Source organism: Schistocerca serialis, chromosome 5, assembly GCF_023864345.2.
Source record: "Schistocerca serialis cubense isolate TAMUIC-IGC-003099 chromosome 5, iqSchSeri2.2, whole genome shotgun sequence".
NCBI classification, from domain to species: Eukaryota; Metazoa; Arthropoda; class Insecta; order Orthoptera; family Acrididae; genus Schistocerca; species Schistocerca serialis.
In genome coordinates this window covers 73,468,074-73,483,076 of record NC_064642.1, presented here as the reverse complement: position 1 = coordinate 73,483,076, position 15,003 = coordinate 73,468,074, and the positions used below count along the sequence as shown (strand labels likewise).

The 15,003-nt window shown below is 44.3% G+C and overlaps 1 protein-coding gene and 1 non-coding gene across 5 annotated transcripts in view; both read left to right on the top strand.

Moving 5' to 3' along the window:
• LOC126481601 (dual specificity tyrosine-phosphorylation-regulated kinase 4) overlaps window positions 1-15,003 on the top strand; it is a 647,996-nt gene that overhangs the window by 262,003 nt on the left and 370,990 nt on the right. The window lies entirely within an intron of this gene.
• Window positions 3,990-4,063, top strand: Trnat-ugu (transfer RNA threonine (anticodon UGU)). The gene has a single exon. It is a non-coding gene; the product is annotated as a tRNA-Thr (tRNA).

Genomic DNA, 15,003 nt, shown 5'->3' with positions numbered 1-15,003 from the left:
CACACATCCATGCCCGAGGCAGAATTCGAACCTGCCACCGTAGTGGTCGCGCGGTTCCAGACTGAAGCGCCTAGAACCGCTCGGCCACACCAGCCGGCCCGCGCAAGCTCAGATCGGAAAGAATGGAGTGGGAAGTTTATTATAACCTTTTAAAACGAACCATCCCAGAGATTTACCGTAAGCAGTTCAGGCAAATATCGTAAAACGGAAATCTCGATGGCTGGACAGGGATCTGAGTGCCGATCCTCCCGACTGCAAGTCAGATATACCGGCTAACGTGTCGCCTCCTTCGGCTTGACCTTCTACAAGAATTCGATCGAGCGTTTCTCTGAAGTTGTTTAAGGAAGCCACCAGAAACCTGAACCTCTATAACTGGATAGGCGTGGGAATTTCACTCCTCATGTCTAAAGAAGTCGTAGTGATTGCCCTAACACGGCTGCTACATTCCTCTTGCTGTGCTGCAATTCAGTGGCTCGAGGATTCCACTGTGCGCTGGGATGTGGTGCTACACTTCGCCTGTCCACAGCTTCCGCAAACGAATGGAACCCCATAAAGGAGATGTCACACCCTGTGGCCATAGAAGCATTTGTCGCGATCCCACTCGCAGACGTGAATCAAGCGGTCAGTTTGCACCACAGTTGTGTGAATGCTCTGAAAAGCTAATCACTTACATATCACAGCGTCTTCCTCGTTGTTGTTGTTGTGGTCTTCAGTCCTGAGACTGGTTTGATGCAGCTCTCCATGCTACTCTATCCTGTGCAAGCTTCTTCATCTTCCAGTACCTACTGCAGCCTACATCCTTCTGAATCTGCTTAGTGTACTCATCTCTTGGTCTGCCTCTACGATTTTTACCGTCCACGCTGCCCTCCAGTACTAAATTGGTGATCCGTTGATGCCTCAGAACATGTCCTACCAACCGGTCCCTTCTTCTAGTCAAGTTGTGCCACAAACTCCTCTTCTCCCCAATTCTATTCAATACCTCGTCATTAGTTATGTGATCTACCCATCTAATCTTCAGCATTCTTCTGTAGCACCACATTTCGAAAGCTTCTATTCTCTTCCTGTCTAAACTATTTATCGTCCACATTTCACTTCCATTCATGGCTACACTCCATACAAATACTTTCAGAAACGACTTCCTGACACTTAAATCAATACTCGGTGTTAACAAATTTCTCTTCTTCAGAAACGCTTTCCTTGCCATTGCCTGTCTCCATTTTATATCCTCTCTACTTCGACCATCATGAGTTAATTTTCTCCCCAAATAGCAAAACTCCTTTACTACTTTAAGTGTCTCATTTTCTAATCTAATTCCCTCAGCATCACCCGACTTAATTCCACTACATTCCATGATCCTCGTTTTGCTTTTGTTGATGTTCATCTTACATCCTCCTTTCAAGACAGTGTCCATTCCGTTCAACTGCTCTTCCAAGTCCTTTGCTGTCTCTGACAGAATTACAATGTCATCGGCGAACCTCAAAGTTTTTATTTCTTCTCCATGGATTTTAATACCTACTCTGAACTTTTCTTTTGTTTGCTTTACTGCTTGCTCAATATACAGATTGAATAGCATCGGGGACAGGCTACAACCCTGTCTCACTCCCTTCCCAACCACTGCTTCCCTTTCATGTCCCTCGACTCTTATAACTGCCATCTGGTTTCAGTTTTTTTTTTTTTTTTTTTTTTTTTTTTTTTTTTTTTGGTCATCAGTCTACTGACTGGTTTGATGCGTATTCCTTTCCTGTGCTAAGCTAACCTCTTCATCTGAGAGTAGCACTTGCAACCTACGTCCTCAATTATTTTCTTGACGTATTCCAATCTCTGTCTTCCTCTACAGTTTTTGCCCTCTACAGCTCCCTCTAGTACCATGGAAGTCATTCCCTCATGTCTTAGCAGATGTCCTATCATCCTGTCCCTTCTCCTTATCAGTGTTTTCCACATATTCCTTTCCTCTCCGATTCTGCGTAGAACCTCCTCATTCCTTACCTTATCAGTCCACCTAATTTTCAACATTCGTCTATAGCACCACATCTCAAATGCTTCGATTCTCTTCTGTTCCGTTTTTCCCACAGTCCATGTTTCACTACCATACAATGCTGTACTCCAGACGTACATCCTCAGAAATTTCTTCCTCAAATTAAGGCCGGTATTTGATATTAGTTGACTTGTCTTGGCCGGAAATGCCTTTTTTGCCATAGCGAGTCCTCCTTGCTCCGTCCGTCATTGGTTTCTGTACAAATTGTAATTAGCCTTTCGCTCCCTGTATTTGACCCTGCCACCTTCAGAATTTGAAAGAGAGTATTCCAGTCAACATTATCAAGAGCATCTTCCTGCTGTCGGTTAAATTTCGCGTCTGTAGCACGTCATCTTCGTGGTGAATCAATTTTAATGGCCAGTAGTGTACTTAAAAAATATATATTTAAGGTTTTCGTTTGACTCATTCTCGTATCACACGAAATGCGCCTGCAGACAAAGAAAAAAGTAATTATGTAACTTTACTTTTTCGAGGGCGTAACTGAAGTTTTGTGACTCACCCTTCGTGCAGACAAACTGCAGCCGCGACACAGTACCGCATGGATGAGTGTCTTAGGTTAGTGGTCCACTTCACACCGACAGGCCGACCGGGAAAGACAGAGCAGTATTGGGAACAGCAGACAGGAAAGCTGCCAATTAGCGACGGTGCAGCTAGCTGTGAAGCCGTGCGTCAGCCGCGGCCGCGGTGCAAGTCTCCCGGAAAGCTGATAGCCGCCTGACTCAGCCGAAGCACGCGCTGCTACACGCGAGTTGCCGCCGATGCTAATGCCTGCCTCTGCCGACACCTCGCGCTCTCGGAATACCGCAGTCTGCGGCGGGTCGTATTCTCTCGCGTCTCTTCCTGTGTTCTGGCGCTAAAAAAAGGCACACGTAGACTGTCCTACGCAGCGTACCTCGGTTACCCACCGAAACGTCGCGTTTGTTCAAGGGAAGCGACGCATTAAAACCACTCTCATTGGACGTCAACGAAACGGAATGGAGAGCGACATTACTGTCCAATGGGGACGTTTGAAAACTGCGCCCAGTGTATTGCACGAACATGTATTACCCGGATGCTGCTTTTAGCATTTGAAGATGTTCATTGTGGCTGAAATAGGTTGTGATTGTGTCAAGAAATAAACAATATTGTATGCATGAAGATAGTAACTGTTCTCGAGAGAACAGATACCATTGATGACCGTGCAGCCTCTCTAGAATAAATGATAATTAATTGAAACCCTCATCTGTCAAAAGGTGTCGTTGATATACCTCGATGGATATAGCTGAAAATGTGTGCCCCGACCGGGACTCGAACGCAGGATCTCCTGCTTACATGGCAGACGCTCTATCCATCGTTTTCTTTCTTTTTTTCATTTTGTTCAGTATAGTTCGTTGCGTTTGGTCTGGGCGGAAGTCACATGGCGTCCGTTCAAGTTGATCGTTGATTGCTTTACTCAGTTTTTTTTTTATTACAGAGGACAATCGGCCCTCTGACCGAACACGCTGAGCTGCCGTGCCGATATCCATTTGAGCCACCGAGGATACACACGAATAGCGCGACTGTAGGGACATATCCCTTGCACGCTTCCCGTGAGACCCACATTCCCAACTGTCCACAATCTACACACGTAATGTACATAATAGGTATTTGCCCATCCACTCATTACTCGCGCACACTAAGGTGACGATTCCCGTAAGAGTTTGGGCAACCTGTGCGCATTTGCACAGACGAAGGTCGATGGCTGGGTAGCCTTTAACTATATATATTAAGATAGTAACTTTTCTCGAAAGAACAGATACCATTGATGACCGTGCAGCTTCTCTAGATGATAATTAATTGAAACCCTCAGCTGCCGAAAGGTGTTGTTGATATAGCTCGATGGGGACAGCTGAAAATGTGTGCTCCGACCGGGACTCGAGCCCGGGATCTCCTGCGTGCAAATGATAAGTCCCTGCACTCCCACTCTTCATCTGTATCCTCGGTGGCTCAGATGGATAGAGCATCTGCCATGTAAGCAGGAGATCCCGGGTTCGAGTCCCGGTCGGGGCACACATTTACAGGTGTCCCCATCGTGGTATATCAACAACACCTTTCGGCAGCTGAGGGTTTCAATTAATTATCATTTGAACAATACTGTTTTCGAACATCTGTGGTTCTCTTCATAAGTTCGCCACGTAAGAACCCTTGGCTGTTCTAGCTGCCGAGCAATGTGCGGAGTTCGGAGAGACAGACTAGTGGACCTCTCCTCGACGTTTTGTGGTTGCGAATTTTACTAGGCGAAGTCTACAGGACACCGGCAAATGGAGGTGTCCTCACGCTAGACGGATCGTCAAACCAGTGTCACTTGGCCTAGCCCAGTACGACACGGTGAATGTGAGGTTATGAGATACAAATGTCAGAATATAAAAGGGGCGATCAAAAAATTTCCGTCTGAGGGCCTTACTGCAGTGTACATTCAACGTAGTACGACTCCGATGCTGGTTTCTAAGCAACGACTTCTAGGCAGGGGATTAGCGTGGAATTCGTATCTTTCCGACGTGCGCGCTGCAAACGCGAACTATGGCGACGCTGTTACCAAAACTGATGCGTGACTCGGCCACGATTAGCAAGACTTTTATCGACTGCCTGGTGATGTCTAGAACAGGCGGAACGCGTCACATGTCAAGATTAAATAAACCTATCTTGTGCAACCAAGACTATTTTTTCTGTATCTAAAGATCTATTACAGTTGCTGTACCAGCGCCACCGCAGTAGTTATGGAGGGAAGTGATTTTAAGACAAAAAATCGTTAGAGTATTACAGCGAAGTAACCTCTGTCACGCGCTGTCATAGCTCTTGCGGATTGTACATGTAGATGTATAGTTCCTTGAGATAATGACAAAACGACATACACGGCTTGGCCAAAATAGAATTATTTATCATACAGAGAGTTTGTTTCGACGTTCAGATTTCTATCTCTCCGTCTACAATCAAATCATCCTTCTTACACAATAAAGTATTTAGAACTAACCGTCGACGGAAAAAACCATCACGAAGCCCGAACCGTATCAAAATTACTAACAGGCCTCAACTGGGGACTGTATCTTTCTACCACTACACCCATCTGTAAACGTCCATCCGCCCAATCCTCACTTACGCCATCGTTGCCTGGATCTCCACCTCCCCTAAATTCTACGAGTCCCTTAAAACCTTGGAAAGATACGCACTCGCCTCGCATCCACCTACCTACACCAATTCGCATCCTGTAATGACTCCTCGACTTCCCACACCTTCTTCTCTTCCTAGAGCACTTTCGATTCAATCCATTAATTATAAAACCCAGTCCTGGCATCCAGTTTCCCTCCCACCATCCATTAGGCCAGGTACTCCGCTGCGCCACTACATCCATATTCCACCTTCCATGCTCACTCATGCCTTACCGACCCTCTATGGAATTTCAACCAGCTCCCACCCCCCAAAGATGACATCCATCTCGAGCAATACACCTCTTTCCAACCCTGGTCACAACAATACACTTCACACCAACCTTCCACTTTCGTGCCTCCATTTTCCTCCACCTTGATGAGTCGCAACCTGCCTGCCGCACAGTCATACACGTCATTCCACATTCTTTATAACTACGATCATTTTCATGCATCACCAACATCACCATTCCCCATGACGTCATTCTTTTTATCATCATATTATTTCAAGTACAGTATAAAATCAGCTACAACGCTTTAAAAAAAAAAAAAAAAACTTCAATATTGTCCAACAATGTGTTCTTTAAAATCTTCATTTTGTCATCTTTTTTCCGTAAAAATTGTACCTGTTGTCCACCAACGTGTTTTTAAATAATCATTTATTTTTATCTTTTTTTTTTTTTTTGTATTTTCTGCCCCATTTTCAAATCGTGTGACCTACGAAGAGCGGTTTTATCCGCTGCCACACCGCCCCTTCGTGGGGAATTGAACTAACAATAAAGAAAAAATGACATGTAGAACTGATGATGTTAGCGTCGCACAGAATGGACGAGGCAGGCAGACGGCGCCTGCTCACATAATCACGATGGGCGGAAATTGTCATCATTCTTCTGCGAAAGCTTAGACAGCGCTGCGCCATTGAGTCAGTGACTGCAGGGGTAATCCGAGCTTGACTCAGTGCAAGTTTAAACGATAGCGTAAGCTGCTGCTGCAAAAGACAGACACCGCCAAATATTTTCGTACACTGCACGTGGTGTTCAGTTCGCTACATAACCATGAATAAAGCACACCAATGAAATATCAAGCGGTCTCACCTATGTTTGAAATCTGTTAGTTGGCAATGAGTGTAGTTTTTATCAAGAGATATAATGTAGGTAGTGTCCTGACCATAACTGTGGTGTAAACCGTGTCTGCCTCTTCTGACCAGCCCCCTCATAGAAAATAACGTCTGAAAATTTATTTCAATTTTATGCTTGTCAATCATTCGTTTGATTTAAATGTAGCCATTACCCCATCACGATATTATTGCTCGTGTCCTCAGGGGCTGTTATCGGAAACACTTGGTGAAGTTACAGTAAACACATATAGCAACGACTAAGGAAAACGTATAGCACTGTGAATAATTTCAAGACACTTGTCCGTACACTACCAAGTGTTTCGGCCGGCCCTCTTGAAAAACCTCGATAAAAACTCACGATAAACCAAATCGAAGCGTCCTCTCCCCCATGTGCAATAATATTGTTATCGACTATTATTTTCCTTTATTGTCCTTATTAACTGCCAGTTCGGTGTTCCAAAATTCAGGATTATTGCCGCCCTTTGTGGCCGAGCGGTTCTAGGCGCTAGAGTCTGGAACCGCGCGGCCGCTACGGTCGCAGGTTCGAATCCTGCCTCGGGCATGGATGTGTGTGATGTCCTTAGGTTAGTTAGGTTTAAGTAGTTCTAAGTTCTAGGGGACTGATGACCTCTGACGTAAGTCCCATAGTGCTCAGAGCCATTTGAACTATTTTTTAGGATTATTTCTTATTAGTTTTTGACAACAAACACACCGGCCTCTCACGCGGTAATAATCAACAGAAAGTTTAGTTACTTAAACTGGTAACTTACTTTCACTGGTTCAAAGGCTGTTACTCGACTATATTATGGTTAAATGGTGCGAAAATACTTTTAAATGAACCGTGCATTGGTTCACAAACAGATTATCTTTTTTCCTGCGTGATAGTACATTACCAGCTTCACATTGGAAACCATTTTCCATGATTACGATGAGTTGCTACACAATGTCTTCCTTGCATACAGTCAGACGCTTTACCTGGGTGGATGGCTTATAAGAATGTGATCGGCAACAGCTGAGGAACGGCAGAAAGACATTTCGGTTGTTTACAGCGGATAATTCCATGGTGTTTAAACAAACCCTGTGTCTTGTGGAAGATTTTAATAATCACTGTGTTGCTTTTTAATGTTGTACTTGCAAAGAAGAATCTATTCGTGGACAGTTACGTAGTGTCGTAATAATAACGAATTATTCGAAGGCCCTCATGCTTACGCATACACGAAAGTTGCGCTTCCTTCTGTTATAAGCAAAACTTTCAGCACTTCTCTTCAACTTCTTTATTTATCACTATGAAGCAAAAATCATTTCGGAGTACGATACGGTGCAACATCGGAGAAACAGAAGTCCTTACAAATGGTTCAAATGGCTCTGAGCACTATGAGACTTAACTTCTGAGGTCACCAGTTCCCTAGAACTTAGAACTACTGAAACCTAACTAACGTAAGGACATCACACACATCCATGCCCGAGACAGGATTCGAACCTGCACCCGCAGTGGTCGCGCGGTTCCTGACTGAAGCGCGTAGAACCCCTCGGCCGGCAGAGGTACTTATATTCCACGGCTAAGCTCAGATATAAAGCTTGTATACGAAGACTCTAGGTGTGATACTTGTCACTGGATTAATAAGTTAGTGTCAACATGCTATGTATCGAACACTCATTAACCATGATCTGTTAGCTGCAAGCAGTGTTACATAAAATGTACCAAATGACTGCATGGTTAGAACAAGTACGTATTGCCGGCCGGTGTGGCCGTGCGGTTCTAGGCGCTTCAGTCTGGAACCGCGTGACCGCTACGGTCGCAGGTTCGAATCCTGCCTCGGGCATGGATGTGTGTGATGTCCTTAGGTTAGTTAGGTTTAAGTAGTTCTAAGTTATAGGGGACTGATGACCATAGATGTAAAGTCCCATTGTGCTCAGAGCCATTTGAACCATTTTGAACAAGTACGTATTCTCCTGTGATAACGTAGGTACTATTCACAAGAGACAGCATAGCAGGAGAGCTTCTGTAAAGTTTGGAAGGTAGGAGACGAGGTACTGGCAGAAGTGAAGCTGTGAGTACGGGGCGTGAGTCGTGCTTCGGTAGCTCAGTTGGTAGAGCACTTGCCTGCGAAAGGCAAAGGTCCCGAGTTCGAGTCTCGGTCGGGCACACAGTTTTAATCTGCCAGGAAGTTTCATATCAGCGCACACTCCGCTGCAGAGTGAAAATCTCATTCTGGAAACATCCCCCAGGCTGTGGCTAAGCCATGTCTCCGCAATATCCTTTCTTTCATGAGTGCTAGTTCTGCAAGGTTCGCAGGAGAGCTTCTGTAAAGTTTGGAAGGTAGGAGACGAGGTACTGGCCGAAGTAAAGCCGTGAGTACGGGGCGTGAGTCGTGCTTCGGTAGCTCAGTTGGTAGAGCACTTGCCCGCGAAAGGCAAAGGTCCCGAGTTCGAGTCTCGGTCGGGCACACAGTTTTAATCTGCCAGGAAGTTTCAGCATAGCAAATTGTCACAGTACGCGCGAGTGGGCAGATTCAAATTCTCGAGCAGCAGCTGAAGCATCAGGATTGCTTCAGCAGCAGTGTATGAGCAGGAGTGTGGGTGACAGACTGGTGGGGCCGTACATTTTACCAAACAGATTAACAGGTGCTATGTATCACCCATTTCAGCGTGATGAGTTATCACTGGAGAACGTTATCCTTGCAGAAACAGAGCGACAGTGTTTCTGCACGACAGGGCACTGCGACGTTTTTTTTACAGAACGTGCGATACTGCCTCACCGCGACGTTATGTGGGCGATGGACTGCTGCAGCGGCATGACCTCCCCGTTCACCGGACCTCAATCATTGGATTTCTGCCTATGATGATGTAAAAAAGTACTGGTGTATGCTCAATTAATCGACAATGTGCAGACGTTAAAGAAGCGTGACCAACGCATGTTCCGCAGTCCGAATGGAACGAGGTGTAATTGTAAGAATGTGCGATTCACTGTGAAGAAGGGCTGAAGGATGTGTCAGGATGCGTGGTAACTGCATGCAGCTCTGCTTGTGCGCAACACACAGATGGGAATGAGAGCTCAGGTTAGCCCGTATCTCAGTAGGTACTGGTTTTCGCACATATCATTATAAAAACTTTTCTCCTAGGTCTGTCTAATCTCCTATACAAATATGTGACACTTTTTTTAAACGCTCTGCGGATGAGATTAAGAAAATGTGCAACAGTGGTGACGTCTGAATAAGGCGCTCTAATATCATTTCACGAGAAACGCTATATAATTCGTTAGCAATTTACATCAAGTTTTTCCCTATACCTGTCTTCTTGGGCAATGAGTTCTCCAGTGCTTTTGTGACTCGTCACAAAACTGAACGGCAAAATATCTTAACATTGCACAAAAGCACAGCTTAAGAGACACGCGACAAAGCCGATAAATAAATGTATAAGCTTTTGAGCGTCACAGTCACCGGACGGTCAAAGCGAGCACCCTTCAGGAAACACGGAACATTTAGACCAGCGATCGATACGTTTGACGCGAAAGCACTGGCGGCAGCTCAAAGAATGTGGCAACCCTTGTCGTACGCCACCGATGTTTGTGCAAGATAGCGAAGCGCCGTGCTGTGTGACGCACTTGGAAACACGCAGGTTGATTGCGTCAGGTTGTTTTTAGGAAGCTGTCCGCGAATACTAGATCTGGTTCCTTGTTGCTTCTGCCTTTATTGCCCACAGACTCGATGGTGGATCAAAAAAGTAATGCCTTCTGTGTCATTAAAAAAATGTAGTAATGAGCACTTAAAGTGGAATTAATACAGATCAGAGCCTGAACCACCATCTACACAAAACTATCGTTCAACATACTCAACATGTACTTGTTCACATTTGCGCCATCGTTGAACCCGGGCACAAAATGTTTGTAAAAATTCAGGTTTTTGCTTCCTGACTCATTTTTCTCAGAATGATTTTAAAGCTGTTGATTGTAAACTCTAACGCGACTGTCTCCTCGAATAATTTCATCAGCACATCCTCAACTGGTATCCGCGAGAGATGTTATCTACCAGCGGCTGCGCAGTTTATCTGCAATGCCCGTTTCTCTGTTACGGAAAGTCTTCACCCAACGCCGCACACTGCTGATAACAGCTTTAAAATCATGGGTCAAGAAGCAAAATTCACAATTTCTACAAACTAGATTTAATGCCCGCGTTCAATGATCACCAAATGTGCAAAAATGCCTTGTGATCCTGTTAAACGGTAGTTTTGTGTAGAAATCGGATCAGTCTATGATATGTACTAATTTCACTGTTAAATGTTCATTACTAAATTTTTTATGACAAAAAAAAATGGTTCAAATGGCTCTGATCACTATGGGACTTAACATCTGAGGTCATCAGTCCCCTAGAAGTTAGAACTACTTAAACCTGACTAACCTAAGGACATCACACACACATCCATGCCCGAGGCAGGATTCGAACCTGCGACCGTAGCAGTCACGCGGTTCCGGACTGAAGCGCCTAGAACCGCTCGGCTACCGCGGCCGGCCTTTTTTTATGACACAGGAGGCTTTTTTTTATCCACGCTCGTACGTATTACGCTCAACAAGAAAAACCCAAATCTTGCTGAAGATGCCGAGTAACCCTGGAAACAACAGAGAAACTCGCCTTGCATCCATCTCACACTCAAGCTGTGACCAGCAAGAATATTGGGCTTACGTGGTTCTTCTTATTCGCCTGCAAAGGTACCAGTTCGAAATAAAATGTCAACTACATTGACTGTAAACACACTGCTCTAGTTTCAGAACAGTTCTCCGAGTGGCAAAAGTTCAATGTGGGAATCATAGTCAGGTATTGTGCGACGTTACTATTCTCTGGCGAAACATCACTTCTTTTATGAAAAAAAGCTGCGATACAGCCGCAGCGGTTTGCGTATCCTACGATACATTGCCTTTAGTAGATTCTTAATGACGTCGACTAGAGCAAAAATTAAACACGGAGAGAGAGAACTCAAACTGATTTAGACCTGAAGTAGGCCAATCCGTTCTTAATTAGCTTGCAGACGAGAAGTTAAAGCACTAACAAAGCAAAAAGAAATCACGCAGTTTAAAAGCTTTGTTCGTTTGCTAGCGGCACATTTCAGTCTGACGGACAAGCTAAGTACAAGCTAAGTTTTACAACCGCAGGGAAGTTCAAAATAGAGAGCCCCATTGATGGCTCTTGTAATTCTACCTAAATAGTGAAATCAAGCGACGCGTGAAATCTCATTATGCACTACTTGCTTCACGCAAAGTAAAAACTAAAGCGAAGTTGTATAGAGCTGTTGGCTTAGATATCCCGTACACCGAATTTAAAGAGGTGTTCCTCGCTCTTATGTGAGTATACGCATTTCATTACAAACTATGGCAGTTGTGTCTCTGGTGTAACTTTTTAGTATTGGGTAGTTTGCTGAGATGGGTGCACGTTAAGTTTAGCGTCGTGTCTGCGTTGAAGGATAGCGGGAAGTTTGACGGAGTTTCGTCTTGTTGCACAGCGCTGAGGAACCTCCGAGAACAACGGCCTTACTCCTCGAGCCACTGGGTGCTGGTTTGTACTTGAAATTGAGACAAGGATTATAATGTATGCCTGTGCTCTGTTAATTAGGAACCTATACGACACTACATTTATCACTCCTTGTGGTCAAATTCTGAAACTAGAAATAGCTAGTTGGAATACTTATAGTGGAAGTTTTCTTTTTGAATGCACGAGGCCGGAGTGCGTTAAGCTGGTGTGCGTTAACGACTTCGTCAGCGGCAGAACTGGAAATACAAACTTCTACTTCACCGCAACTGAGAGACATTATAACTTCCGTTAAAATACCGCACCCATTTTCAGATATAATAGTTTAAGAAAAATGCAGTAATTCCTTCCAAAAAAGATTCACCTGTTATTCCGTGCGACAGAACATTGAAGTGCTCATTAAATTAAAAGTAGTTCTAGTCCCCTAGTACCAATAAAGGTAATGGGGGCGGAGGGGGGGGGGGGGAGGGGATGCATAGCTGTTAGGCAGATACTAGAACTGCCAACTCCTGCCTTTTATTCACCATTGGGAACCCCTCTGTCGCATTTCATGCTCGCCTGTTAAATAGCTGAAAAGAACTGCGATTCCATAATGAGCCGGACTGCAAACAGTCCACTCTGCTACTCGGCGAAAGACTGGGAATTTTTTTTCTTTCCTAATAAAATCGCGCGAAGACTTCTACATCTACATCTACGTGATTGCTCTGCTATTCACAGTAAAGTGCCTGGCAGAGGGTTAAGTGAAACACCTTCAAGCTGTCTCTCTACCGTTCCACTCTCGAACGGCGCTCGGAAGAAACGAGCACTTAAATTTTTCTGTGCGAGCCCTGATTTCTCTTATTTTATCGTGATGATCTTTTCTCCATATGTAGGTGGGTGCCAACAGAATGTTTTAGCAGTCGGAGGAGAAAACTAGTGATTGAAATTTCATAAGATCCCGTCGCAATGAAAAACGCCTTTGTTTTAATGATTGCCACTCCAATTCACGTATCATGTCTGTGACACTATCTCCCCCATTTCGCGATAATACAAAACGAGCTGCCCTTCTTTGTACTTTTTCGATGTCATCCGTCAGTCCCACCTGATGCGGGTCCCACACCGCACAGCAGTACTCCAGAATAGGGCGGACAAGCGTAGTGTAACAGTCTCTTTGGTAGACCTGTTGCACCTTCTAAGTGTTCTGCCAATCTATATAATTTCTCAAGAAATAATTCAAGCTCCCAAAATAACGTAAAAGAGTGAGTTTCTATTGTGTCTCCCAGACAATGTGACGTGATGCTGAAAGCGGTTACAAAGCGTGACGCACAAAAAAAGGACGTATAGTTCAACATCTCAGTCATATAGCTGAAGTCATATAGAGTAGCAGTAACAACTGACTTATTACAGATGGTATGTATTTCCATCTACCCATCTAATCTTCAGCATTCTTCTGTAGCACCACATTTCGAAAGCTTCTATTCTCTTCTTGTCCAAACTATTTATCGCCCATGTTTCATTTCCATACATGGCTACACTCCATACAAATACTTTCAGAAACGACTTCCTGACACTTAAATCTATACTCGATGTTAACAAATTCATCTTCTTCAGAAACGCTTTCCTTGCCATTGCCAGTCTACATTTTATATCCTCTCTACTTCGACCATCATCAGTTATTTTGCTCCCCAAATAGCAAAACTCCTTTACTACTTTAAGTGTCTCATTCCCTAATCTAATTCCCTCAGCATCACCCGACTTAATTCGACTACATTCCAGTATCCTCGTTTTGCTTTTGTTGATGTTCATCTTATATCCTCCTTTCAAGACACTGTCCATTCCGTTCAACTGCTCTTCCAAGTCCTTTGCTGTCTCTGACAGAATTACAATGTCATCGGCGAACCTCAAAGTTTTTATTTCTTCTCCATGGATTTTAATATGTACTCCAAATTTTTCTTTTGTTTCCTTTACAGCTTGCTCAATATACAGATTGAATAACATCGGGGAGAGGCTACAACCCTGTCTCACTCCCTTCCCAACCACTGCTTCCCTTTCATGCCCCTCGACTCTTATAACTGCCATCTGGTTTTTGTACAAATTGTAAATAGCCTTTCGCTCCCTGTATTTTACCCCTGCCACGTTCAGAATTTGAAAGAGAGTATTCCAGTCAACATTGTCAAAAGCTTTCTCTAAGTCTACAAATGCTAGAAACGTAGGTTTGCCTTTACTTAATCTTTCTTCTAAGATAAGGCGGAAGGTCAGTATTGCCTCACGTGTTCCAACATTTCTACGGAATCCAAACTGATCTTCCCCGAGGTCGACTTCTACCAGTTTTTCCATTCGTCTGTAAAGAATTCGCGTTAGTATTTTGCAGCTGTGACTTATTAAACAGATAGTTCTGTAATTTTCGCATTTGTCAACACTTGCTTTGTTTGGGATTGGAATTATGGGTAGATCACGTAACTAATGAGGAGTTATTGAATAGAATAGGGGAGGAGTTTGTGGCACAACTTGACTAGAAGAAGGGACCGGTTGGTAGGGTAATGTTCTGAGGCATCAGGGGATCACAGATTTAGCATTGGAGGGCAGCGTGGAGGGTAAAAATCGTAGAGGGAGACCAAGAGATGAATACACTAAGCAGATTCAGAAGGATGTAGGTTGCAGTAGGTACTGGGAGATGAAGAAGCTTGCACAGGATAGAGTAGCATGGAGAGCTGCATCAAACCAGTCTCAGGACTGAAGACCACAACAACAACAACAACAAAAAATGGTTCAAATGGCTCTGAGCACTATGCGACTTAACTTCTGAGGTCATCAGTCGCCTAGAACTTAGAACTAATTAAACTTAACTAACCTAAGGACATCACAAACATCCATGCCCGAGGCAGGATTCGAACCTGCGACCGTAGCGGTCTTGCGGTTCCAGACTGCAGCGCCTTTAACCGCACGGCCACTTCGGCCGGCAACAACAACAACAACAACAATGTATTTCCATTTGATAGAATCAACAAAATTATTCATCGTTTCTCTACATCTACAGTGCACAGCCCACCTTATAGTGTACCGCGGAGGGTGCTTGGGTTACAACTATTTTCTTCACCTTCGCTGTTGCATTGGCGAATGGTGCGTGGGAAGAATAAATGTTGAAAATTCTTCCTAGTCATTTCGAAGGATTAACGTCGGAGGAGGTAATAT